Below are 27,053 nucleotides of genomic sequence, written 5' to 3' on the forward strand. Positions count from 1 at the left end.
AACCCCATGTTTCATGATCTGGGTTGGGATATAAGGTTTTTGCAGGCCTGAGTGGATTTCAAATTGGCTACTGGCCCTCTTGAAGTTTAGGAATGTCTACTTAGGGTTATAGTCGCAACATGTCCGAAAATGGGCAAAAATGGTGATCAGGTTTTTGTCAAGTCCAGTCTTCATTGTTGTCTTCTTTTTCTGAAAATGCAAAGATCTTTTGTCTGCTTTTATGGAGGACTAAGGAAATCAGAAGATATTCAAAATTTACTCACAGTCAGAGATTTTAGACTCTTTAAAATTATGGTCAAAGAATTGTTCTCAACCTTTTCTTCTTTTGCATTGTGTGCATTAAGCTTGCTGGCAAACAATGATGTTTGACTGATTTCTTTTTCACTTTTACTGCAGCTTAAATTTACATTTAGTGTGACGACAGCTATCATGTTTATAATATATCATGATATATAATATCATGTTTCCAAGTTATGTCCATAGATTATTTAAAATGTCAACAAAAGGACAGAAAAGCTCCCGCAGTTCTGAAATTACCCGCACTTACTTTTCGGACATTCTGTTCAATTCAAATTACAAAGCATCGTTCTAGAAACCTTCTCACTAGGTAGCAGTTGGAAAGGTTACGAACAAACTCACCATCTTTGCTAAATGTAATGTTACATTGAAAACTGCATGATAGAAAGCAAACAGTAGTTCATAATTGTACACAGTTCATGATGGAGCGCTGAGTCAAATCCCCACCGTTTTACTGTACGGATCAATAAACCGCGTGACAGTCCAGTCTTCCTGTCTGTTGAGAACATATACTACAATATCTTATCAGTCCAGAAGTGGAAACCTCATAGCTGGTTCCAGCCATTGACGAGAGCACACTGAATGGCTCTATGTCCCTTGAGCTTTTTCGATCGAGAGACAAATGGGGAGAAAGAGTAAGGGTTGAACTGACACTTAATTGCAAAAAAGCACGGGACAATACTCGAATTGATCATTTGTGCCACCAGTGATTAAAAAGCCTGTAACTCACCGTGAGACCGTGATACACTGGCTTCATTTTGAGACAATAAAGTAGATGTCAGTTTGAAGCAGGAAAAAACAACAACCTGTTTTTTTTTTTCATTTGCGCTTTGTTTCATATCGACTACTTTATAGCTCGACATATCTGATATCATCACCCACACAACGGTTTATATATATATATATAAATCCTCATCTCACCCCTCGGGTGGTGTCCGTCCCTCATTCAGCTCGGGTCCTCTACCAGAGGCCAGGAAGCTTGAGGGTTCTGCGCAGTATCCCATTTTTCATCAAGGTGCTCTGGTTCCCCAGCACCTGACGCAGACCTTGTTTGGCCGGGCGACGTCTGAGCCGGCATGTCATTCGTTTTATTGTCTCTCATCATTGTATGAGGTAGGCAATAGCGTGAAGGATCTTGCCCAAGGACCCACACTGGATGGTGTTATGTGCTCATTTTTTTGCCCCAAGCGGGATTCGAAACACCGTCTCCCGTATGCCAAACCGATGCCTTACCAACTGAGCTATCCAGCCGCTATACATATATGCATATATATATATATATATATATATATATATATATATATATATATATATATATATATATATATATATATATATATATATATATATATATATATATATATATATATATATATATATATATATATATATATATATATATATATATATATATATATATATATATATATATATATATATATATATATATATATATACACAGACACACACACAAACAAGAGTGGTGCTGGAGCCTATCCCGGCTGTCTTCGGGCAGTAGGCGGGGGAGACCCTGAACTGGTCGCCAGCCAATCGCAGGGCACACACAGGTGAACAACCACTTGCGCTCACAATCACACCTAGGGACAAATTAAAATGTTCGGTTAACCTACCATGCATATTTTTGGAATGTGGGAGGAAACTGGAGTACCCGGAGAAAACCCACGCAGCCACGGGGAGAACAGGCAACCTCCACAATGGAAGGCCGGAGCCGGAATCAAACCCTGCACCTCCGCACTGTGAAGGTGACGTGCTAACCTGTCAACCTTGTTTTTCTTCTCTAACATATTTGGCGAGAAAAACGAAATACATAAAATATGAAGATTTTACGGAGCCCCAAAAATGATGTGGGGCGAAACAAATGTCTCAGCGTAATAAACTTTCTCCTAACAAGTAATTTACTTGTCCCAACGATAAACTTTCTCAGTAGGACAAGAAAGTAGTACATTGCATGCATGCGCACGAGACCCGATAACTGCATTTTGGTTTGCATTTCTGAGTGATGATTGCAAGGACGTTGAGGCTTTCCTTTTATGTCGTTACCATTCTCTCAAGTATAACCGACATTTAAAATGTCTGAATTCTTAGTAGCTTGCTAAACAAGGTACCGCTCGCAGTTTTTGTGGCTGCTCATCCGAACACAAAACTTTTTCGTTCAACGAAGAAAACTAAAGAGTAAGCTTTAGAATGAAAGTAAGATTGTTGCCTCGATTCAACCTTGACAAAATATCTTGACTTGAATTAATCAAAATCTGGCGTCCCGGTGGGCCGATGGTTAGCGCATCGACCTCACAGTGCAGAGGTCGTCGGTTTGATCACGGCTCCGGCCTTCCTGTGTGGAGTTTGCACGTTCTCCCCGGTCCTCCGTGGGTTTTCTCCGGGTACTCCGGTTTCAAAAACATTAATGGTAGGCTGATTGAACACTCAAAATTGTTTCTAGGTGTGAGCGTGGATGGTTGTTCGTATCTGTGTGCCCTGCGATTGGCTGGCAAATGGTTCAGGGTGTCCCCCGCCTACTTTACGAAGACGGCTGTGATAGGCTCCAACACCCAAGGTGTTCGAAGTCCGTGCTATGACTTTGAGGTTAAAGTGTATTTGGGGAAAAAACTAATATGATTTGGCCCATCAGTGTCACATCTACAGCTGGCCCGTCATTCTTATTTCCTGCCTGGTAATAAGCACCTGAATGCATAAAAGATGTTACTCAAATCTTTCCTGTCTATATTAATGTTTTATTTAGTGTTTTATATTATCATAATCAAAGTCTCAATAAAAAAAATAGCAAAGCAGAATAAAATATACATATCAAGTGACAGGCTAGTTCCGTCACCTGTCCCACACAGAATTTCGATGTTATGTTAACAAACAAATTAGCATTTAAATGAGTCCTGCATTTTATCCTTCAAGGTTATGTTGTTATAGATATTAAATTAGAGTGGGTCTGTGTGCGTGGGTGCCTGTGTTTGCTGGAGCTTGTAGGTGTGAGCCCATGTGTATTTGTGCGTGTGCGCGTGTGTCTGTGTGTGGTCTGTACGCTGCCAACTGACAAATCCTCAAGAGAGGTTTGAGAGCAGGTTTATTTTGGGTGGGTTTGGAAGAGAGTGCGATGGATATGTACATGATTCAATGTGTGCGGTTTATTTCAAGTGAAACTGACCGGACCTTTCTAAGGGTCGTAGTTTGCTATCGTTTCTAGAGTTAAGTTGCTCGTATTTTCAAAAAAGGCATGTCCAGTGGCTTGGCTTGCTTAGGATGATTAAGTTGGCTCATCTCCTAAAGCGGCTGTCATAACAATTCAAATATGAGCTTTGATCGCACGGGTGCTGCAGTCATTGTTGAAATAGCAAACAATGACTCAACGCAAACAACACCCCAAAGGGAATTCAGGTGCCTCAATGCGAAATATCAAAACAGGGTTTTTAAAAACTAACCAAACAAAGATGTCAGCGCTCCCACCAAAAGGCAAATAAGTGAATGTTTTTAAAATAGCACTTGAAATATGTGGTCAGTGAATGTGATAATCACAGGAGCATTTTTTCACCAGAATAGATCTTCAATTAGTGATGGTGCTATCAGGACAGGCACTGAAAGGTTGTACATTTGCATCTTTTTGACGCGACTTTTTGTGCCGTCACACAATGATGTGGCATCCAGCAATAAGATTTTTTGGTTTTCAGCACTTTACACGACGACAGCTCTAAAAGGTCTCAACAAGCCCTTGTTTGGGACTTGCCAGGGTTTGAATGCTTAACTTCTTGAGTTACCTTGAATTCAAACAAGTGTGAACAAACGACCAGACTTTGATTCCAACAGGGAGTTTCCTCAGCGAGGGATGGATTAATGATTAAAGGAATAGATTTGTTCATATATGATTGATTGCATTTTTGCATCCAAGGACATAAAGTGACAGCAATAAAGTGCAGACCAGATTACTGCTGTCTACATGTATGACATTGTCTTCATCAAGAAAGCGCATGATATGTGAGCCACCAGGGCAACATGTACCCCACCCCCCCAACCGCCTCTACCCTCATCCTACATGTATTTGAATCAGCATAAGATAGTCCACAATTAATCTCAGAGGCAAACTAATCTCTCCTTTAATATAATTGATTCATGAACCTGCTCAAACATGTTTTTTAATCTACACCTCACCGGCTGAGCAGCCATAATAAAATGTGGATTAACTTGTAAACAGGATATTTTTTTTTTCTCTTGAATCTTCCGGCAGATCACGGCTCACCGTCGAAAACAATAAATATGTGTGCTTGTTCATACCCTCATGAAGTATTGAAAAAAAAAAAACACCTGCGATTTTACGCATGCAAAATAACCACAAACTCAGAAATTCCTGCAAAGACACTCACATACAGTGCGTACTAAATATATCTCATGTATAATAAATCCAGGCCGGTGTTTTTCAAATTGTAACTTTGTATAAGCCATTTAGTCTGTTTTATCTTATCACCATTAAAAAAGTAACATAATTTCCTCTTGTAAATGAATTGCATTCATTCTAGCAGAAGTATCATTTTAAGCTAATAGACCGTACAAACCGCAACATGCGACTAACTGTCTGTGTTTATGTATTCAAGAAAACAAACAGAGATGATTTGAGAAAAAAAAATGTACCGATATGTAAAAATAAAAAAAGGAATGTCGGCTTTCCTCTACACACCTGATACTGTTTAGCTGTCAATGTTGAACATTAGCGGGACAAATTCACTCTTCGCACACCTTAAACCATGGGATAATCTTACATGATAATTTTACAAAACATAAAATAGTCTGCCGCTTATCGTCCATGGTTGGGAAGGACAAAATCAGACGGATTATCTATGTGTGTCTGCTGGGCCATACTTTACATAACTCTTCTCGAAGATGAATCTACCCCAAAGATTCTTCTTCAAGAGGCTTGTCAAAAAATATGACATAAAAAGGCACAAAAGGCCAAAAACCACATCATTTATCATGTTGTCTCAAATGATATGCCCTGTCACGTGATTTTTTTTTTTAAATATCAAAGAGTGAAATGAAGAAGTCATCATTCATTGCTCGCCAAAGTGGGCTTCTTTATTTGTATTAATCAGATCTCGATTACCGACCTCCCACTGTTGATTCTTAACTTACCGGTACCTCATTGAACCTTAAGATTATCCATCCATCCATTTTCCGATCCGCTTTATTCTCACAAGCTTCGTGGTGGGTGCTGGAGCCTATCCCAGCCGTCTTCAGGCAGTAGGCGAGGGGACACCCTGAACCGATTGCCAGCCAATCGCAGGGCACATAGAGACGAACAACCATCCGCGCTCACACTTACACCTCGGGACAATTTTGAGTGTTCTATCAGCCTGCCATGCATGTTTTTGGAATGTGGGAGGAAACCGGAGTACCCGGAGAAAACCCACGCAGGCCCGGGGAGAACATGCAAACTCCACACGGGAAGGCCGGAGCGGGAATCGACCCCACGACCTCTGCACTGTGAGGTCGATGCGCCAAACGCTGACCCACCGGGCTGCTTCTTAAGATTGTATTAAAGTGAAAATTCCAAGGGGTTGTACATAATTGGATTAAATCAACAATTTTATGGTCTCCAGTGAAAAGATGGACGACACCAGCCACACGATCGTCAACCTCCAAACTTAAACGCACGGGTGGGGTCCGGTGAACCCATCTACTGTAGATTGAGTAGGCAGTGATTGAAGCCACCTGAATGTGGTGGTCTGGGCCATTAATCCATCCGAAATCAGAGCCACACTTCACATCACCATTTGCACATTCCAACGCTCACTGATCCATCACAGGCAAAGACAACCTGGAAGCACTCAGACCCCAAAGTAAACCATTTCCTGAAGTCCTACACCTCCACCCACCGACCGAGCCAGACATTTATTTGTTTAGCATTGCTATCCTGCGTAGTTTGGGTCATTGCAAAAACTAACTAGGGAATTTACAGGGCTGGGTTTCAAAGTAGGGGCGCGGAGTGTGCCGTCTGATATTTTCTTGTGGGTATGGGACAGGAAGTAAAGATTTACAAATGGACTGGAGTTTTCTTGAAGACTTGCCAATGTTAGGTGGGCTGCTGTTATTCCAAAAGAAGAAAAATTCCTCCTCCACCCAACATACGCATATCCTGTACGGCCATTTTCACGATACCAAATGTTCAGTACAAAAAGTTGGCCTCAAGATCTTCACATCCTCCCACTACCAAAGTAACCACAGTGAGTTCATATCAGTGCAAACCTTCTCAGCCACAAATATGTCTTTATTTGTTTTTTGTTTATGTGTTTGTTTTGTTTGTGTTTTTGACAGCAAAGAAAGAGAAAGGGAGCCGTTTGACAAAATCCCATTCCCCCCCCCCCCCCCCCGAGTTACTCAGTACAATTATATAGTTGAGTTCATTTATTCTTAATTTAATAATTACCAGGATGAAAATAAAATGTCAGGTATATACATAATTAATTAATGACTTTTAAGATGTTAAAAACTATTTTTTAAAGGCCATTCCACCAAACCAGTGCCATTTGCTTATTGCCACCCTCCTAAATTAAATTGGAATCGCATTATTTTTTTCAATTTGAAATCTGCAAATGTGCACAGTGAATGACTCAGTGTGTATTGGCCTATCTCAGGCAACTTTAGACATTTTATTGTCCTCATTGGAGCAACAGGACTGTCATAGGTTGTTTACAATAAAATATGTAAAGAAAAATAACATAATTCCAAGAGGTTTCCATTTTTATATTTTATAATCGAATCGAAATTAAAAATCGAATTATACTATTAAAGTATTTTATTTACTATACATGCAATCAGATCAAGGTTCAAGACAATTTGCATGATAAACATATATTTTGCAGATAATCTTATTGTGCATTTAGACGTTTAATTTTCTCGGGATGCAAATGACACCAATTTTAAAAAAAAAGGCAGATTAAATGTTTTTGATAAATACTCTAAATCACCATCGCACTTGCCACAATATACTGTATACTTTGAATAAATAAATATGTACAATACCTTATTTATTTCAAGCAAAAGGTACTGTAAATAGAATTAATGACAAAGAGTGGGGTAAAAATATTAGCGTACAATTTAGTCTGCATCAAAAGTGTCTATTCCTGTTTTCAGCCACTCTAATGAGATGTGACGAGCATGAATGTGTGTCATGAAAATGACTCGGCCATGTTTCAAAATGGGTTCGTTTTTGCGCTGTATTTTCCAGTTTGTTCTGAGGAAAACGATTATAATAATATGATGTTATTTTAAATACTTAACACGAAGGTGTTAGTGCTTGTAAAATGGCTTCCCACACCGCTTCCGTTTTATATTCATATTCACCTCCCCACCCCTGTGTTTCCCACTCACTTGAGTCATCTTTTCCCTCTCCTCCAATCCACTGGAGGAGGGGGAAAAGACACACACACGCACACACGCACGCACAGAAAGTAAAAGGGGACTTGAAAGACCTTTTTCAGGTGTTTGAACTCATCATTACCAACTCCAGCCTGGGGATCTGCTCGACTTGACAGCCTTGTTGATAGATTGTAATTGTGCGGCGGCAATTGATTGACTGGCCCTCACTGGGCGTAATATGCATTTATTGGAGGTTACAGGTAAAGGGAACAGCAGTAATGACTTTGCGCCGTGTCCTTTGGCAAATGACCCTGGCAAAACGGCCTCCTTCACAAGCTCTGATGGACATTTTACAATATTCAAGGAGGGGGCAGGATATTTTTGCATTTCACTCTGAGATGTAACTGCTGACAAGGCAAAAAAAAAATCTGTTCCCCTTTTAATCAAATTTCAATTATTCCTACGGTGGAGAGGAAACAACTCGTTTTGGTAGTCTACAAGTTTGGTATTTCCTTCCAGTAGCTGCAGGTAATTAATCATCCATACGTTTTCAAACATCTCTTTGCGCCGTTCTCTCAGTCAGTACTTTGTCGCCTCGGTGTGTGAGTGATTACCGCTGAAATAAATATATGACATATTCCAAAGTGCGGAAAGTACACATATGGCGCCGTCTTTGAAACGGCAGCACTTTTGAAGCAGAAGCAGCAAAGAAGAAAGGAATATCATGAATGGCGAGTGACTTGCAATGTTCGGGTGCAGCTAACGAAGTTGTAGGAAAGGAAACATACAGTCGCGGGTCAACTGTTTATTTTCTCTTTTTTTCCCCCCACTTTTTTAACAAGCCAAGAGCGTATATAGAAGGAAAAACACTTTACACTTGCCAAAGCACTTTGGAGCATCCATGAAATAGATGCTGTGTGAGCATTCACTTGGTTGTTCTTATCCGAGTTTCTTTTTGTTTTTTTTCTTTTTCTTGGCATTACATCTCTTGGTTTTGTGTGTGACAGTATACTGAGATAAATATAGCTACAGATTGTATATTTTTTTAAGGACTGTGGATTGGTTTGGAGCAAATTAATTTGAGTATAAAATACATTTGAAAGTACAGTATTGTTAATAAAAGTGTTTTGTTTCTGCTCAGTATTTTTAACCCTATCAGGGAGAGAGGTTACTCCAGTGGACAGCTTGCCATGTTATCAGGTTATAGGGTGCATGACAGCGTTAAAAAAAAATGTAACGGTGCTTTGGGATCAACTCATTTGGATATACTGTAGACACATTTGTATAGTCAACCAACTTACCGTATATTCTTTGCAGATCTGTCAACCTGTGCGCATTTGAGGTGACAGATTTATTTAGACCCATTTATTGAAAATTGGGCCTAATTTGATTCTCCACCCCCCCCCCCCCCCCCTTACAATTAGCAAAAGCCAGCAAGGAAGCCAGCATGGAAAGCAGCTGTGTTTGTATATATTCATACAGTGAGTTAAACGACATTTAACCCTTATAGGGAGAATGTTTACCACAGTGGACTATCATGTTACCAGGTTACAGGTTATCATTATTTGTGCCTGAACGGACGGGTTAAAAGCATTTTTCAAACAATAATGAAAAAGTTACCTTACTAAAATCACGTACACAGCCAGATGACCAATATCCCAATGGAACAATATTCTGACATCAATTTATATATATATATATATATATATATATATATATATATATATATATATATATATATATATATATATATATATATATATATATATATATATATATATATATATATATATATATATATATATATATATCCATTCATTTTCCAAACCGCTTGATCCTCCCTAGGGTCGCGGGGGGTGCTGGAGCCTATCCCAGCTGTCTCCGGGCAGTAGGCGGGGTACACCCTGAATAAGTTGCCAACCAATCGCAGGGCACACAGAGACGAACAACCATCCACGCTCACACTCACACCTAGGGACAATTTATAGTGTGCAATCAGCCTGCCACGCATATTTTTGGAATGTGGGAGGAAACCGGAGCACCCGGAGAAAACCCACGCAGGCCCGGGGAGAACATGCAAACTCCACACAGGGAGGCCGGAGCTGGAATCGAACCCGGTACCTCTGCACTGTGAAGCCGACGTGCTAACCACTGGACTACCGGGCTGCCCCTGTTTTCACCATTGAAACCATATTCTGAGAGTTCATCATACACTACATGTCTGCGTTGTCTTCATGATGAATTTGAGCAGGCCTGAACAATACCAGATTAATATTATATTAACACAGAGATGTAAACGGTGTCTGGTTATTGTATTCAGCCTCGGCCTCTTGCTCTCTTTAGTGGTCCCAGAGGAGGATGGGCATTGAGTACTAATTGGTTCCACAGCGAACCATAACACACATCCCACCTAAGTCTCCCCCGCCTTGATTCATTTATTATAATTTTTTATTATTATTTTACAGGACTCTTTAACGAGTGTTTTGCAAACAAAATAAAGGGGTTGATAAGAGGTCGGGTGGGCAATTGATGTGGTTACTAAGTGGTTCATTTGCATTCTTTGAGAATATTCAACAAGGGGAGATTGTGGTTAAATTGGAGAGTGTTTGGGGAATTATTGTCAGAAATAAAAACAAACTAAGACACACATTTATTAAGGGTTGGATTTTGCACTTCATTTGTCAAATGTTATGGTTTTAAGTTTTCAGTTTTGTCAATTTTGACTGTTTCATATATGTGTCGTTATAGAAGATACACAGTATTCTGAATTTGTGTTGCTGGAAAAAATATTACATATACTTTTTTTTAATGATATAGATCCCTAAAAGTTTGAGATTTCTTCACATTTTCATATAATTTAGAGTAGTTAAATTAAATGCCAAACATTTCTTTTTTCAAAAAAGGCATACTACAAGACAGGAAATGCGATGCAATTTGCTCCACATGTTCTACCTTAAATTATATTTTCTTCTTTTTCATATATAAAACAAAACATCATAAAACTTAACCTCAAAACAAATTCCCTGGTATGGGAGTCTGTTTTCCACTCAATTAATAATGACACTTCAGAATGAACCAGAAATCTAAACGGTCAAAAATACAGATATTGAAAACATTTTACTCTTTTCAATCTCATGATTAAGTCCTAAATGGGGTTCACACATACCGATAATCAGGCCAAATATACACATTTTTTTATCTCTTTCCGATAAGAGTCAGCAAAGGATTATTCAAAGTCTCTCGAGAAATGATCATCGTAATTGATAATGCTGTGGTGTGTGCTTGTTAAATGTGATTTTTCTTCCATAATACCTGACAAAAATACATAAATACAGAAACGAAGTATTTGTATTTCGCTATTCTCACCTCTGCTATATGAATTCCCGGGGGCGGGGGGCGGCTAAAACCCAATAATGCAGTTTGGGAATGTTCAATGTTCTTGGAGAATGGAACAATATGCATGCACCTTGTTGCTGCTGCTTTGGCTTTCTGGATTTGTGGTAATTGACAGAGAGTATCTTAGGGTGTGACTATTCTATATGTTTATGGTATATTATACAGTTTGCTTTGCAATAGGAATAGCAAAGGAAATAGTAGTCTATATTATGGATTACACTTTACAAAATGTGATTCGAAAAGATAGTTGAGTTTAATCTTTTACTACTATCATCTATAGTCTTACTTCCTTGGATAAAATAGTTAATCTAAATCAGAAAATTATTACAGTATTAACATTATCAGGTCTGTCTGTTTGCTTTGTTTTCAGCCACAGCTGGAGTGGAGGGTGTTTCTCTCCGGCAGGCACACCTGTTCCGCATTTACCAATCTAGCCTGCCATGTATTTAAACACTGCCAAGACACACAGTGTCTTGTTGGATTATTGACCTTGCTCGCTGTTGCTTCAAGTGGTGTTTTCGAGAAAGTAAGTTTGTAAGTATTTTTTTTTTCCTTATTGCTCCTGATCTTTACGTTATTTACTTCTTGACATTTCATTTGTTTATTCTTGATGTTTCCTAGAATCTTGCCTTTTGCATGCAATTTTGTTTATGCATTGTTTTTCCCTGGTCATTGTGACCACCGATTCCTGTTTGTATGTTGTTGGTGTGCTTTTCTGTATATAACTATTTTTATCGCGCTTTGTATGAGCCTGCATTTCTGGAATCCAAAAACATTCTTCGGTTCGGTCCTGACCCTGAAAAACATGGCCCAAAAATGAATTTTGCTGACAGAAAAAGGCAAAAAGCATCTGAATTGATAACTTCAAATCACCATAATATCGCAACACTCACAGGCATATATTTTTTTCTTATCCTCTGAGATGTGAGCGTCGTCTCCATGTATATCTGCATAATGCTGTCCCCAGTTGGCTAAGATGCACACACCAGAAGGAGCAGTGCAATACCCACCCAAAAGTCACAAAGTGTGTCAAAAAAACGTTTAATTCTTCCCATTATACTGCTGTCTTCACAAAATAGACTGACAAACTGATTATTAGGAATGAAACTACACACCTCCCAGTTTACATCGGTGATGTCCAAGTCATTTATACATAACAGCAGGGGGAAAATGTGTGTGTGGGGGTGCTTATGGGGGGGGGGGGGGGGGGGAATCCAGTCTTGAGCAGACTATAAGAGAGTAAGCAGTTACTGAATCCACATCTACCTCAGGAGGAGCAGGTCCACTAAGCTTGTGGCTGGATGTGAGTGCTCAAAGCCATGCGCTGCAGGCCAAATCATCGCATGGATAAAAATTTCCTTGGGGCTCATTATATGAAATTAAGATGAAGGTGCTGAGCCTCCCATATGTGGCTGAACCTAAAGAAAACCAAGACCATCAGTGTGGCGGCCACTCAAGTTGTCAAACTTTTCCTGCCGACTCTCCATTACATAATTCACGCCCAAGCACGCTGTCAGTGTACACAAAGAGATCAGCTGTATCAATCAAGTACCTAAGTATTTCGGAAATGAAGAATCAATTGCTGCCCCAGCTTGGCCAATGACAAATTATAATGGAAATTTTTGACTTAAGGGTTGGTGTTTGGCTTTCAGTGTACTTTGCATTAGGTTGAACAGCATTAACTTGAAAGGATAACCATGATGCATTTTTAACCCTTAAAACAGTCCTTACATATGCTAATATTAACATGTCTGTCCATAGCTTTCTTAAAATACTTCACTGATCAGAGATGTAGTTGCAGAATATTGCTTACCATGCTGAACTGGGGGTTTTTTTCCAGCTCTATCATAGCTTGTACATGCCAGCGTTGGTCTCGTCTTCTCTTCTCCATCATTCACACACACACTCACACTGAAAGTGAGCATCAATAGAGATCTGATGCATTATCACATGCAGAAACACAAATATCCACTACTCCGATATCTACAATTTGGCCAAAAAAGATGACATCATTGTTTGAGAAACTAATGTTAACATTGCAGCTCATTTTGGTTTTTATGAGCACAAATATCAGCGAGGGCCCGGCCCTCCCCCCTTAGCCGAAAGGAGGCCACCATCTCGTCCACTGGGGTGAACCCCAACGTACAGGCACCGAGCCAGGGAGTCAATAATTATGCCCACACCTGCTCGGAGCCCTTCTTTGTGTATGGCAACTCCAGAGTGGAAGAGAGTCCAACCCCTCTCAAGAGGACTGGCACCAGAGCATAAGCTATGTGTATCACTATGGCTATTCCTATGGGAAGCAAGCTACCGTGTTTGGTTGGGCCCCGTGAGTGCAGGCACGACAGCCAGGTGCTTGCCTTCAAGCCTCATCTCCACCTTGGCTCCAGAGGGGGGCCCCAGCGACCCACTTTCAGGCAAGAGAGAATGATGTTCACATGATAATCATATTAGTGGGTCGATCAATGTACCTTTCTTGGTCTGGGGCTTCACCACGGGTTACCTTGCCAGGGCATAAAGCCCCAGACATCTTGGGTCATATGATCATTAGGACATTAAGAAAAGTCCATTAATTTTATTCAATAAGAAATTTAACACTAACGATCACAAATGAAACATAAAGCTTGTTGCAAACTGATGCCACTCTGTTTCATGTGCCTCTTACTACTGAGGTGATTCTTTGCTCCTTTTGTCATTCAAGGAGCCAACAGCCAAATCCCTGTCAGGAGTGAATGATTCCTAGACAGAACTGTGTCCCCTGAGGCAAAATTTCAAAAAGATGTATGTAAATCGGGAAATCATTTTCCTCTGACGTTCCCCGGGGGGAATCGTGGAAGTGTGGAGTCTGATTTTAAAAATGTACAGTAATTATGCACTATATGTTGATGTTAATGGTTGATTGTAGTGTGTGCCCCCTTCTATTTCATTGTTTTTCCATCAAATATATAAAACATTTTAAATGATCCATCCGTCTATCCATCCATTTTCGGATCCACTTATCCCCTCAAGGGTCACGGGGCATGCTGGAGCCTATCCCAGCTGTCTTTTGAGCAGTGGATTTAAATTCAACCTTACAACTGCAGGAGGAGCCTGGAACACACACACACACACACACAAAAAAAAGGTTATTCCTGACTGCTACTTTCAAAGAGAACATGGGGACAAATTAGAAAGCAGCATAATGGGACATTCAAAGCAAAAAACAAAAACGGTCACATTACAACGTACAGCGAATCCTCCTTTGAGCTGCGGCCTCTGAGATTAGATAATTTTGTTCCCACTTGCGTTATTGTTTAATCAGCAGCGTTATCATCACCACTAGTCCTGCTCCCCTCCACACCAAAAGTGCTGAAGCAGGTGAATTACTAGGCAGAACTTCACGGTCCTCTGGTGCATCTGTCAATTGTGCTACTCGGCTGAATCCGGAACCCCTCGGTAACCTTTTATGACCACCTCGACCGCAATATTGCTCCTAAAAATACATGTACCTTGCAAACGCAGCTCTACCATCGGTATTTATTTTGGATGCCTCGTATACTGACCTCTAATTCTGAAATTAATTATGTTTATTGCTTTTGCATGGCTGCGATGTGAGACCATGTTGGTGGTTGGCCAATCATTCAGGGCAATAGCCTCATCTAATGGGGCTATAATGCAGGCTTGATTGGCTCTATCTGTTGGGGGAAATGATGGCCCCCTCTGCAGCCCCTCAGGCCACCCGCCTCAGGTTCATTTCTGAGAAGGTGTTGCATAATTTCCACTTGTTTTGCAGCGCTGACCCCGAGGATGATGTCTTTATTGCAGTGAGCTGCTGATTTGACAACCCAGATCATCACGTGTGTGCGTGCGTGCGTGTTCTGATCCTGAAAATCATCCCCCGCTGCTAATGGAAAAAAATGGACGGTTATCTTGTAATTCATATATGCTTGTCACTAGTGTATTAGAAAGCTACTCAGGCAGCCACGATCAGGGGAAAAAAAATTTCCCACTGTGTAAAGTGATGTCCCATCGATAGTGCACTTAACCCTCGAGCAGTGTAGATAAACATGAAACGGTTCCTTTATTTCATTTTGTTTTATTCCTTTATTGGTGCGCATCGCTCTCAGAGGAGCGCTGGCATCGATTGCTTATTTAATGAAAGCGGTCCTTCCCCTCTACCATTCTTCACCCCTCCCCTTCCTCCAGGTCTGCTTAAAATGTCTCCGTTAATCAGATTTCTGTTAAAAGCCGTAAATAGAATCAGAGCTGTGGTGGTGAGACAAATTCTCCCTCGCTCCTTTGCACAACAACTTTATTGTGTTTCATTTTCGTTCATGGAATTTGTCTTGATTGTGTCTACAGTGAGATTCCCCAAAATGGATTGGATTGTAAGTGTAATATTAATTTTGTAACACTTTAAAGCTCAACTTTAAGCAGATGCATGCATCTTTTTTTCCAGTATGTAAGCAGCTCTTCCATTTTTTTAAGGACTAATCATCACATCGTTTCTGATGAATAGCCAGGCAGAATGACCATGCACTACGTTACAAAAACTCTTAATTAGCAAGCGCTTCCTCAATCAAGTAGCTAAATTACATTTGTACAGTCCAGTGATTACTGACCAAGGCGGATTCTTGAGCTGCATAGAATAGGCAAGGCCAATAAATGGTCCCATCGAATGAGTGACCACTCAGTGAATGAATCATGTCCTGATAATTAAATTGTATGGCATAGTAGAGTGTTAAGTTTAGTGGATGAGCATTGAGCTGCTCTGACTTCTCAGTTGGCTTTTAAAGAAATTAAGGGATGGATTTAGACAATAATTACTCTTTTCCGGATCATTTATTCTATCCAACACCACCACTCTTCTTATTTTGCCTCTTGCATAGCCATTACAGACTTGTATCTCTTTGGAACACTCATATGTGTCTGAACCAGTCATTCATTCAGTAACTTCAACAACAACAAAATTGACAGACAAAACTCGGTTTGTTTCTTTATTGTAGATAAAATGACATAAACATTTTGACGAACTATGTTATGTGTTCATTGTTTGTTTATTGGCAGAATCTACTTCAAAGATTTCCACGATACTGTGTTCAAGGGCTGGGGCAGGAGCCAAGGAAAGAAAATTGAATTTTGAGGAGGATCGAGGAGGTTCTCAGTGAATAATATATTCGTCTTAATTATATCATTCCAGCATATGCAAGAGATTGGTATCTGTGAATGTGTACAATTTGTTGGTGATCAGTCCTTGACATGGTCTGTCTCCTACTCATGTGCAGCATTTCTCGTTTGCTCTTCTAACAATTTCTGATTTTCCATTTTGAATTGATTTATGAAGCTTCCTTGATCCGTCAGAGGGGCATAATCCATCGTTCCTTCGGTCACCTCCAAAGAAGACTACTTTCTATATTGAGTGGGAGCTTTCCCAAGCACTCTGTAGTCAGGAATCACTCATAAAGACTGCTTGCGAACAAAAAAAACGAAAACGGTTCCTTCCACTTCTCAATACAGTACATATCATCAAAAAATAGGCTTCCTGAAGTCAAGCAATCTTATGATAGACGAGCACTTCTTTGCACGAGGCCGCTGTATTGTGCATGCTGTGAAGTTTATTTTATAGTGTCCATGATAGATGTTGTTTAGAGCGATTTAAGCGGCCCTTATGCTGGTGTCAGCATCTGACCCCTCTGCAGTGATAAAGCTATCAGTAAGAGAGAGCCCAACCAGAAGTGAAATATAGAGGGAGGGACAAGTGTGCCAGATAAACTCCTGCATACTGGGCACCCGCCAATTGTGGGTCGGGAAAGCATTCACTCTTATCTGCATAAAACTTGGGAAGTTGGGGGAGGGGTGGAGGGGGCACTGCGTGAAGGCAGCAGTTAAACATCCTCTAGAGATGAATTAAAATGAGGTGTACAGTATTTCAAAAAGAAGACGAATCATAAACCAAGTACTCATCATGTATACCCGGCTGAGGTAAATGTTTAAGACAGAATGGCTGTTGTACTTATTCAATAAGAGCAAATGTGACACAAGCTGTGCTCACAAAAAATGCCTCTTCAATATAAAAAAAACAAGAATCTAGATATTACCAATATAAGACTGTACATATATAATGTATATCACATAATATTGAATGTACCATGGAAAATGATATTGCTCCATGTACAGCACTTTGTATGCAGCGATGGCTGTTTGAAAGTGCCCTATAAATACTGTTGACTTGACTTGAAATAAAACAGAAAAAGTTCATCCATCCCTGATCTAATCCGCTTATCCTCACGAGGTTTAGCGGGCGTGCTGGAGCCTATCCCATCTGTCTTCGGGCAGTGGGTGGAGGACCCCCTGAACTGGTTGCCAAACAATCGCAGGGCACACAGAGATGAACAACCATCCGCACTCACCCGGGGACTATTTACAGTGTTCAACCAGCCTGCCTGCCATGCAGGTTTTTGGAATGTGGGTGGGAACCGGAGTACCCAGAGAAAACCCACGCAGGCCAGAAAGAACATGCAAACTCTCCACAGGAAGGCCGCAGCCGGAATTGTACCCTACACCTCCGCACTGCGAGGCAGACGTGCTAACCAGTCGACCACTGTGCCGCCCTAAAAAAACAAACAAACAAAAAAGGAGAATGCATTACAAAATGAATGGATTGGAGAAAAAAAGTTAATCCATAAAGGATATTTAGATTCTACCTAGGAAAGGTAACATGGAAACAATATCAAGTGAAGCAAAATTAAGTTCATATCAAAGCAATGACATTAATTGATGACGCTGAAAAGGCAAACAATTTCACCAGTAATTTAGCCATGATTTACTTGACCAAGTGTTAAAAGTTGATTCTGCCTGACAGATTAGTCTTCAGACCTGCATTTGTGTCAACTAGTGATGCATAGACAATCATTTAAACACTGATCAATGCAGGACCATTAAGATCAATCCAATAATCGATTCAAAGATGGAGGTTGACATACAACAATTAAAACATTTTTTTCCTCATCAGAAAGCAACTGTACACGCAATGTAACACAACACGATTTGTGATACTGTCAAACGTATAGAATACCTTAAAAACAATACTGTCAATACAGATGCACCGGGAGTGTATAGTTCTCTTCTCGTTGCTCCTGTCTTAAAACAAAGAAAAAGCAAAACATCTTGTTAGACACACTGACATCACATCAAGCATACAAAAAGCATTTTTTCATCCCCAACTTAGGAGAAGTATTTTTCTCCAAATACATGCTGTTACGCTTACAGTACATACAATATGAACAGAGGATGTAAACTGTAAAGGCTATACAAGCGCAAGAGGTCTTACACACCCAGTGGGACCAAAGGCGACCAACTCAATCTCTCCTGCAAGCTCTATAATACAGACACTGCCCCGAATGAGTAGTTGGTGTTGTTGTGTGAAATTGAGACTTATTGGTTGTAATCAGGAAATGCGACAGGCCGGCTTCTCCTCCGGGGGGCAGGTCACCTCTAATCCTCTAGCTTCTTCCTATTCTCATACTCTGTGTTTTATTTCACTTTTCTGTCCACCCCGACAAGACTTGTCATTTGTCAACCAACTGACTGAACACTGGATACACTGCTCGACCAAATCTCCTGCTGCGTGACCTTATTGTGTGTCTTTATCACAACCATCAATACTGCGGGGAGATATATCAAGACAACTTACACTTTGTCCACACATCTGTAGCACACTTTACACACTGCGACTGTCATGGATAGAATGGCAGTGTAGTTTAAATTGTATTATGAGGCCTTTATTTACTCGCCTTTTATATATACATAAATACACACACACACACAGACGTGTGTGTGTTTTGAAGCAAGCGTTGTTAGTCCAATCATCTGCTTTGACTGTGTAAGATTTCCAGAAATGTCACAATTTTAATTGACTTTGAGCACACTGAAATTGTTTCAAATGACGGAGCAAGTCGTCAAACACGTATGAATGTGTGTGTTGCTCCGAAAGGCCAATTTAAACATGAGGGAGGTGTCAGTCTCACCACAGGCCTCCTCAATGTCAGAAGATCACTGCACTGGAGGAAGTCACTGTTGACACACTAATTATAGCTGAATTATTCATCTGTACTTGCACCTTTAAAATGAGCTCCATGTGGCAAGTTGAACTACAGACAAACTCGCGAGGATCCTTTTTTTTTTTAATTGGACAATAATCACCTATTACTATTCGGGTCACACTTTCAGAGACACAATTGGTGCAATTAGGCTGTCAAGACCACAGAATGTTGATTAATGACAATAAAAATTTGTATTCAACTAAAAGGGAAGTGATCAGCAGAGAAAGCGCGATTACTTCGTCAGGATAATGTAGCGTGTAGTTGTGTGAGCTTGAGGGAGTCTCATAATATTTACAATACTTGTGTGCCCTCTACTGGACATGAAGTTTACCGTGGCCTCATCCTCTCACGTTGTACGGTACTTATCACTTGCTCTCTATTTTGAGTATTTTTTTAGATTACATTGAGTAGGAACAGATGTAAATGTGGAACGTCTGAAAGGCTATGGAATGTGTAATTGTATCGTTGGTTATAACCAGTGTACTCTAAATGAGGCTGAACAACACGAACATCCATTGAGCAAGTCAGGGTGTCCTTGCAGTGAATCTGCTTGTCTATGTGTCTTGTGCGCGTAAATAAATAATTACAGGGCAAATATTTGTCCCCTCTTCATTCTATTAATAGTGGATCTTTGAACTGAAATGCCAGCGGAGAAGCTCTGACTCCAGTGTTTTATGAGACAATATCGCCCTCTAGTGAAAGGGATTGTAATTTCAACAGCCAGCCAGTCACCTGTGATCACGAGAAAAGACACAGTGCAGAATGTGTGGACCGGACGGCGACTCCAAGTTGACAGAAATAATACCTGCAGCGCATATCGGCCTCTTGACAGTGTTTGCGTGGAACGGTAATATGTATGCTACATTAATAAATCATGCCGGGCGGCCTGGGACGTAACCCCCAACATAAACGAGGGATTGCTGTATATGCAAATGTTTCTTTGATCTCAAGGCTGTATTTTTACACTTGTGATGAATTTGAAAGTGACAAATGAATTGCGATTACCGGTATATCCTCCTCCATTGTTGACAAAGCGAGGCCTTCAAACATTTTGTCACGCTCATCATCATGCCACTCCTTGAAAGTGAGGAAGTGTATGGCTATGTACTCATACCTTCCTTTTGCTTTTCTCTAAGTTAAAAAGAATACATTACTGTAGCTATAAAGAACAGACAGGGTGAGTCAATGGATGTGTTCAGTGGGGAATGTACTTTCAGCAAGGTGCTACGACGTACATCAGTGGCAAATGCACAAATGATTTCTTCACTGAAGGTGGTGTGATTCAGCAATGAAATCAAGTCAAACATATTTGTTTACTGTATATCCAAGGGTCAGCAACAAACTCCTCATCGTAGGCTACTCAACATTGTTTTGACCTTAAATATACTGTATATTTTCTGTTGGGGTGACATGTAATGAAAATCAACAATTGATTGATTACCGGTATTGAGGAGTTCACCTCGGGAAGGCTGAAACTGTATCGTGTGCGGTGCTCTCATTCACAAGACAAGCAAGTGATATTAAAATTTTGGAGGAAAAAAAACAACCTACATCTTTTAAAGGCGTTGGAAAGCAAGTTTTTTTTTCATAAAGAGAAATTGATATTTTGAGGTCTCCCGTAAACAAATGAACTGAAAATGTCAGCCCTTGATAGTGTCAACCTCTGAATAGAAAATGACGGTAAACCCAACTTGAGGATAAAAGCTGATCCAGGAAACTTACTTTTATGTTATCATTTCATTCATATCAGTGGGGATGAAGAAGCCTGGTGAAGTTGAGCAGCTTGATTTGACTCCAACTTTGGCCCTGTCAATGGGCCTGCCCATCTCTCAAAAGTGTGTGGGTCACGTCATTCCGGACATTATTGAAGAAGCTTCACTTCGAGATCACCTGCGCTTCCTAAATTTCATTGGCCACCAGCTAAGCTACCTGCTTAAAGACAACTTTCAAGACTATGGGAAAGGTAAATTGCAAGCCCAGTGGCTTAATATGAATGGGCAACACAAGCGATATCTTTCATGTTATTTTACAGGGCAAGTTATTTAAAATTAGCTCTTCAATTATCAACATACGGACCAAGTCTCTTTTAACCATAAAAGTGAACACACAATTTAGCTGCCACTATTTAAAGCAGGGGTGCCCAAACTTTTCGGATCGAAGATCTACTTTTCGATCAACTAACCTCACGGGATCTACCCTTACCGACGTGTGCGCGCGCGCACACACACACACACACGCCATGATGAGAAACAGCCTGAAACTGAGGCATGTGATGCACTTCTGTGGCCTGTTAACTATCGTAGCTCACAAGTACCATTTTAAAGTGCTTCCCTGGACCCTCCTAGATTCCTACTCTTTGCCCGTGCCCTCGGTGAATTGTACACGATGCAAACTCTGAATGAGAAGAATGACGATAAAAGATAGAGCGCAACAGGTCTGATTACAAGCTGCAATTGCAGACTGCTGAGCACTAACAACTTCCGGTAACGTAACCAGGCGCCACCGTAAATTCAAGATTTACCTGCTTTATTTTATTTTTTTTAATATTTATTTTGTGAAAATGAGACTGATAGGTTGATTAGGGTGTAGCGTACATGAACACAAAAAAATATGTTACGAACATGTACAAAGACACACAAATGGTTGTTTGTTTGTTTTTTCTCCTCGACACTCTTCAGATCTGCTTGGGACCTGTCTTAGATCTACCGGTAGATCAGGATCTACCTAATGGGCACCCCTGATTTGAAACTATTAGCTATTAAAATCAAGCCCTAAATGAAGGAAACCTGGAAGTTCGAAAACTACATTGATTTGCCCTTTTCCTTTTTTTTTTTTTTAAATTAAAGTAAGGGTAGTGACAAATCAAAGAAATACTTGTAGCTGAGCACAAAGATGCTGCACTAGCTTGGGTCCTTCAATTTTACCAATCAAGATCTATAATTTATTCATTCATTATTTGTGCGGTTTATCCTCGCTGCAGCCTAACCCAACTGTCTTCTGGCGAGAGGCGGGGTAAACCATGCACTAGCCAGCCAATCGCAGGGCACATTTAGACAATCAGTCACGCTCACAATCACACCTCAGGACAATTTAGTATTCAATAAAGGTACCGTGCGTGTTTTTGAAATGTGGGAGGAAACCGGAGAGTACCCACGGGAAAACAACACAAGCAGAGGGAAACATGCAAAAAACAAAACCAAAAAAAAAAAATCCACACAGGAAAGCTGGAGACCGAATTCAAATCCAAGACCTCAAAACTGGGCGGTGGATCAGCTGACCACTTGTGTGTGTGTGTGTGTGTGTGTGTGTGTGTGTGTGTGTGTGTGTGTGTGTGTGTGACAGCTATCATTCCAGCCTCGTGCTGAATTTTTTTCTGAAAATCTAAATCATATCTCTCAACGCAATTAATCAAACTTTCACAATGAGAAGAGCAAGAAAAGGGGAGCTGGGTGTACTTTGGATACCAAAGTGGAGAAGCTGACCACTCGTCTCGATGAATCGAACACAAATTCATCCAATTGATGCCAATCAAGTGCTCCAGTGAAAGACTCAAGCTTGATTAAAGTGTTGGATTCTTCTCCTGCATCTTGATGCCACCAAACGTTGGAGCCCACCTCTTATCCTCATCTCCTGTGCCCTGCGTTCCTGTTTGGAAGCCAGACGAGGGTCGTCTCCATGGCAATGGGACAATGTGCTGGTGTGCTGCTGGGACAAAGGACACAGACTCATGATACACACTCGCATGATCACATAAATGAAATACACAACCCTATTTATCATCGCCTCCACTTGGCATATCTCCCAAATCCTCTCCGCTCCCCTATTATGGCGCAAACATTTTCCTTCAGGATTTTCTGGTAAAGAGCAGAATTCATTTAGAACAGATATGACAAAAGACACACTATTGAGTTTAACTTCCAAGTTCAACTTTTGACTGGTCAGTCCAGAGGATATTCTCCAAAAAGTCTAGGTAATCATTCAGATATGTTTGGCGAAACATGAGCCATTTTGTTCTTTTTGTTAAGCAGTGGTTTTGACCTTGGAACTCTGCCACGGATGCCATTTTTGCTCAATCTCTTCCTCATTGTTGAGTCATGAACACTGAGCATAACTGAAGCGGGAGAGGCCTTCAATTCTTTTTTCAACGTCCTGGGTTCTTTTGTCACTTCCTGGATGAGTCGTCGGTATGATTTTGGGGTTATTTCTGGAGACTGTCCACTTCTGGGAAGGTTCACCACTGTTCCATGCGTTCTCACTTTGTAAATTCATGATTTAACAAGGGGGACACATTTATTTTCACACAGCCATGTAGCTTTGAATAGTTTTTTTTTTTTTTTACTGAATAAATCCATCCATCCATTCATCATCGGAATCTGAGAAGACAATAAATACTTTTTCATGACAGTGTAGTTATGTTTTGCACTCCTTGATCCTCATTTCTAATATGCAGCTATCTAATTTTTTTGCATGAAGAAATTATATGTATGAAGATGTGTAGAAATTGCCAATTGGTTGGAACCTTAATTTACCGTCATTCAGATGAAATGAGGGATGAATTCGGAAAGTGTTTCTTAGCGGCACATACTGCATCTCTGTCTTGGATAAACATCAATAGGTCTCTGAACTTTGGTGGTGGGTTCACCAATTGTGTTTGCACACAACATCCATCGACAGCACAGCTAATGATTCAAAACAGTAATATGCCAAATCCATAAAACACTGCTCCAAATCAGGAGTGTATGAATAAACTTTTGTTTTCTGATCCAGAGGCAGGATTTGAAGAATGCCATCTGGCTAAGAGGGCACACGGCAAATGAATGAAGTGCTATATAGAGGGAAACACTTCAGAGGTTTTGGCCCGCATTGGGCAAGAAAGTCCTAAAACAGTATTTGGAAGCTCTGTCCGCCATGAGCTCAACCCTCAGAAAACAGCTTGGCAAGTACGACATGTACTGCATGAATACTGGACTGGTCTTCACACTTCAGGTAAAGACAGAGGATTTTCCTTTTGTGCATTTCTGTCAAGAAGAAGCATGTAAGTGAATGTTATGTCAGATTGAAACTGCTGACCTCATGTTTCTAATCAAGACAAAATATATAAATATACAATACAAGTGGTATAAAAGCATCATAAAAAATATCTGAGTGTGAATAATAAAACAGTTTTAATGAAATGTTGTTCAGCCAAAAGTCACAAGACACAAAGGCCATAGTGTTCATGTGTTATTGACGTGTGCCTTTTTGTGACATGGCCAAGTGAGTGAGGAGCTAGCCGGTTACCAAGGGATTGCTCAATGTGAGCCGGAAAAAAAACATGAAAGGTACCACAAATGCTACGATTACTATTCTAGTCTTTATACTATACAATTTTTACGACTGAAAATATTGGAAATGGACATTTCAGGGTCAAACTGTTCTCATCATAAAACATTCATTACACGCACAAGCAATTTCTAATTGATTTTAGCGTTCTGAACCATCTGGAAAAAAAAGGTCCACTTCTATTCTTAAAAGTAAAAATAATATCCCTTCTGTGGCAGAAAAGTTAAGCCGATGTTATAATCGGCTTAACTGACAAATAAATAATTAAAATGTCATAATGAGTTTATTTCCAAATGTGATTCAAACATCTGTTTCGTCAACATTCGTAAATGTCACACAACTGTAAGCACAAGTGGCGCACTGCCATAAATAAAAACACAAAACATTCCTTAGATGCTTCACTACATTGTTGAGATAAAGCCCTTTTCGAAAGTGGATGATCAGTTGTACATTTCATCACAGAAACCGCCAATGAATATACAACAAACTTTTGAGTCATATATCGCTTGAATGTTCATTCACAGATAATAAACACAACTTTACATCCAGTGAGTAGACACTTATTCAAATCTTGATGTAACTGCTGTAACGTGCTCACCATTATGTTGTACTAACTAACACAAGCTTTTTACTCTTGTTTTCTCGAAGCCCTTGTTCGTCTTATTGTTGGCGATTCCCGAAGCTCTGAATGACTCATCAGCTGTGGAAGTCCCAGTCATTTCAGCCTTGCTTGTGCATGCTGCTTGCGACCGTGCACGTTCTGGTGTGCACATCTGATGAGAGCTCCTGCTACTTCTGCAACTTCGCCTGGGGTCATGTGTTGGCTGCTATTGCTATTGCTTCTTTCTTTTCACAGTCACTTTTGAAAATCAGTGGCAGCAAATGGTCAGAGTTGGATGTTTTGCGACTGGCAGGCACGGCCAGTCACATCCTCAGTATTGCGTCCATCAGCTTCATAGAGGAGGAGCATCTCACCTGGTACTTCCTGCTCACCACCCTTTGCCTTGCGGTCTTCCAGGAATTGTGTCAGAAGTACTTTAGAAAAAACGGTGGCTCAGGTGGAGAAGAATATGGCCTTCCCTATAAGGTACGGCCTTAGGAAGAGATTTACACAGAGAAGTGGCTAATGTTTGTTTGTGCTCCTCTTTGTTTGGATTTGCTGTTGAGTGTTGTGCTCCATCAACCGGACAGGTGGGCAGTGGGCTCGTCTTCCTGACCTGAGCAAATGGCTTAACAGATGGGAGTAACCAATATTCAAACATTTTACACGTTGTCCTACCACACTGCCATTGCGACCTTACCATCAACAGCTTATTGTAGAGAAGTTTAGGCAAACTGAGAGACTCTTGCTGTTTCAGTGGCATGAATTCTGCTGTCATCCAACAGCTCCAGAAAATTGCACCAACTCCATTGTTGTGCATTGGTGGCACATAAAGTCAGAGGTGAAGCCACTTTTCCCACACTGGAAGTGTATCTTCACTCGCCATAGGTATGGCTTGCCTTTCATTTTTTTGCCTGACAATTTTGCGAAAGTACACCATTTGTTGATCAATACAAAGATTCTCCTGGAGTGGAATCTCCAATCATGTACTACGTATGACCTCATAGGGCAGGCATGCTTTGAAAAACACATTGTTCTGAGCTGTTTTTTCCAAATTGATACCTAACTGCAAATTTGACCAGAGCTGGAACAATCTGTCACAATGCACGGCACTGTGAATCTGAAAATACTCACATCCATCCGAGCTTCGCAATACAGGCAGATTGTGCTCACTTTCTCAACTCAACTCAACCGTATTTATAGAGCATTTTCAAACAGCCATCGCTGCATACAAAGTGCTGTACATGGAGCAATTTTACACATACAATAAACAGTAAAACTGCGATTGGCTGGCAACCGATTCAGGGTGTCCCCCGCCTACTGCCCGAAGTCAGCTGGGATAGGCTCCAGCACCCCCCGCGACCCTAGTGAGGATCAAGCGGCTTGGAAGATGAATGAATGAATGAATGAATGAATGAATAAACAGTAAAACAAATTTCGTGGACCACTATGTAATGCAAAGACATTTTTGTTATCAGCCATCAAATTTATTTGATAATTTGGTATACAACTGTGCTGGTTGAAAAGTAAATTTGTGTGGGACAAATAAAGGATATATTTTTATTAACATGGACTCATGAGATTATTGGCATGAATTGGAGGATCTTCAATAAAAGTAAATTTAGTAACAAAACATTAATTTGGAAACGGTACAACTGCATGATTTTACAGCAACTACAACTACATGATTTCTTCTTCTCTTCCTTGCACTGAACAGAAAGTGGTGCTTTCCTTGCTGTCTACTTTCTGTTTGGTTCTCATCGACTTCCTCATTCAAAGACGGTGGTCGCTGGTGTCCATGGTTGCTCTCACACTTGGACCTTTGGGCATCTACAGCTACCTGACAGCTCTTGACAAGCTCTTATTTCCCTGGCAACATTCTGGTCAGAATATGTCCAAGAAAGTTCGTATGACCTTCTTTGACCATTGCGCATGTAGTCTTGTGAAGTAAAGCCATACCTCTGCCAGATCTTAGGGCAGTT

General features: G+C 40.5%; 1 protein-coding gene and 1 pseudogene across 2 annotated transcripts in view; one reads left to right on the forward strand and one right to left on the reverse strand.

The window, feature by feature from the left end:
* emc8 (ER membrane protein complex subunit 8) overlaps positions 1-27,053 on the reverse strand; it is a 681,399-nt gene that overhangs the window by 393,545 nt on the left and 260,801 nt on the right. The gene's annotated exons all lie outside the window — the stretch shown is intronic.
* On the forward strand, positions 20,824-27,022 carry LOC127599868 (GPI ethanolamine phosphate transferase 2-like; annotated as a pseudogene).

This window comes from Hippocampus zosterae, chromosome 4 (assembly GCF_025434085.1).
Source record: "Hippocampus zosterae strain Florida chromosome 4, ASM2543408v3, whole genome shotgun sequence".
Lineage (NCBI taxonomy): Eukaryota > Metazoa > Chordata > Actinopteri > Syngnathiformes > Syngnathidae > Hippocampus > Hippocampus zosterae.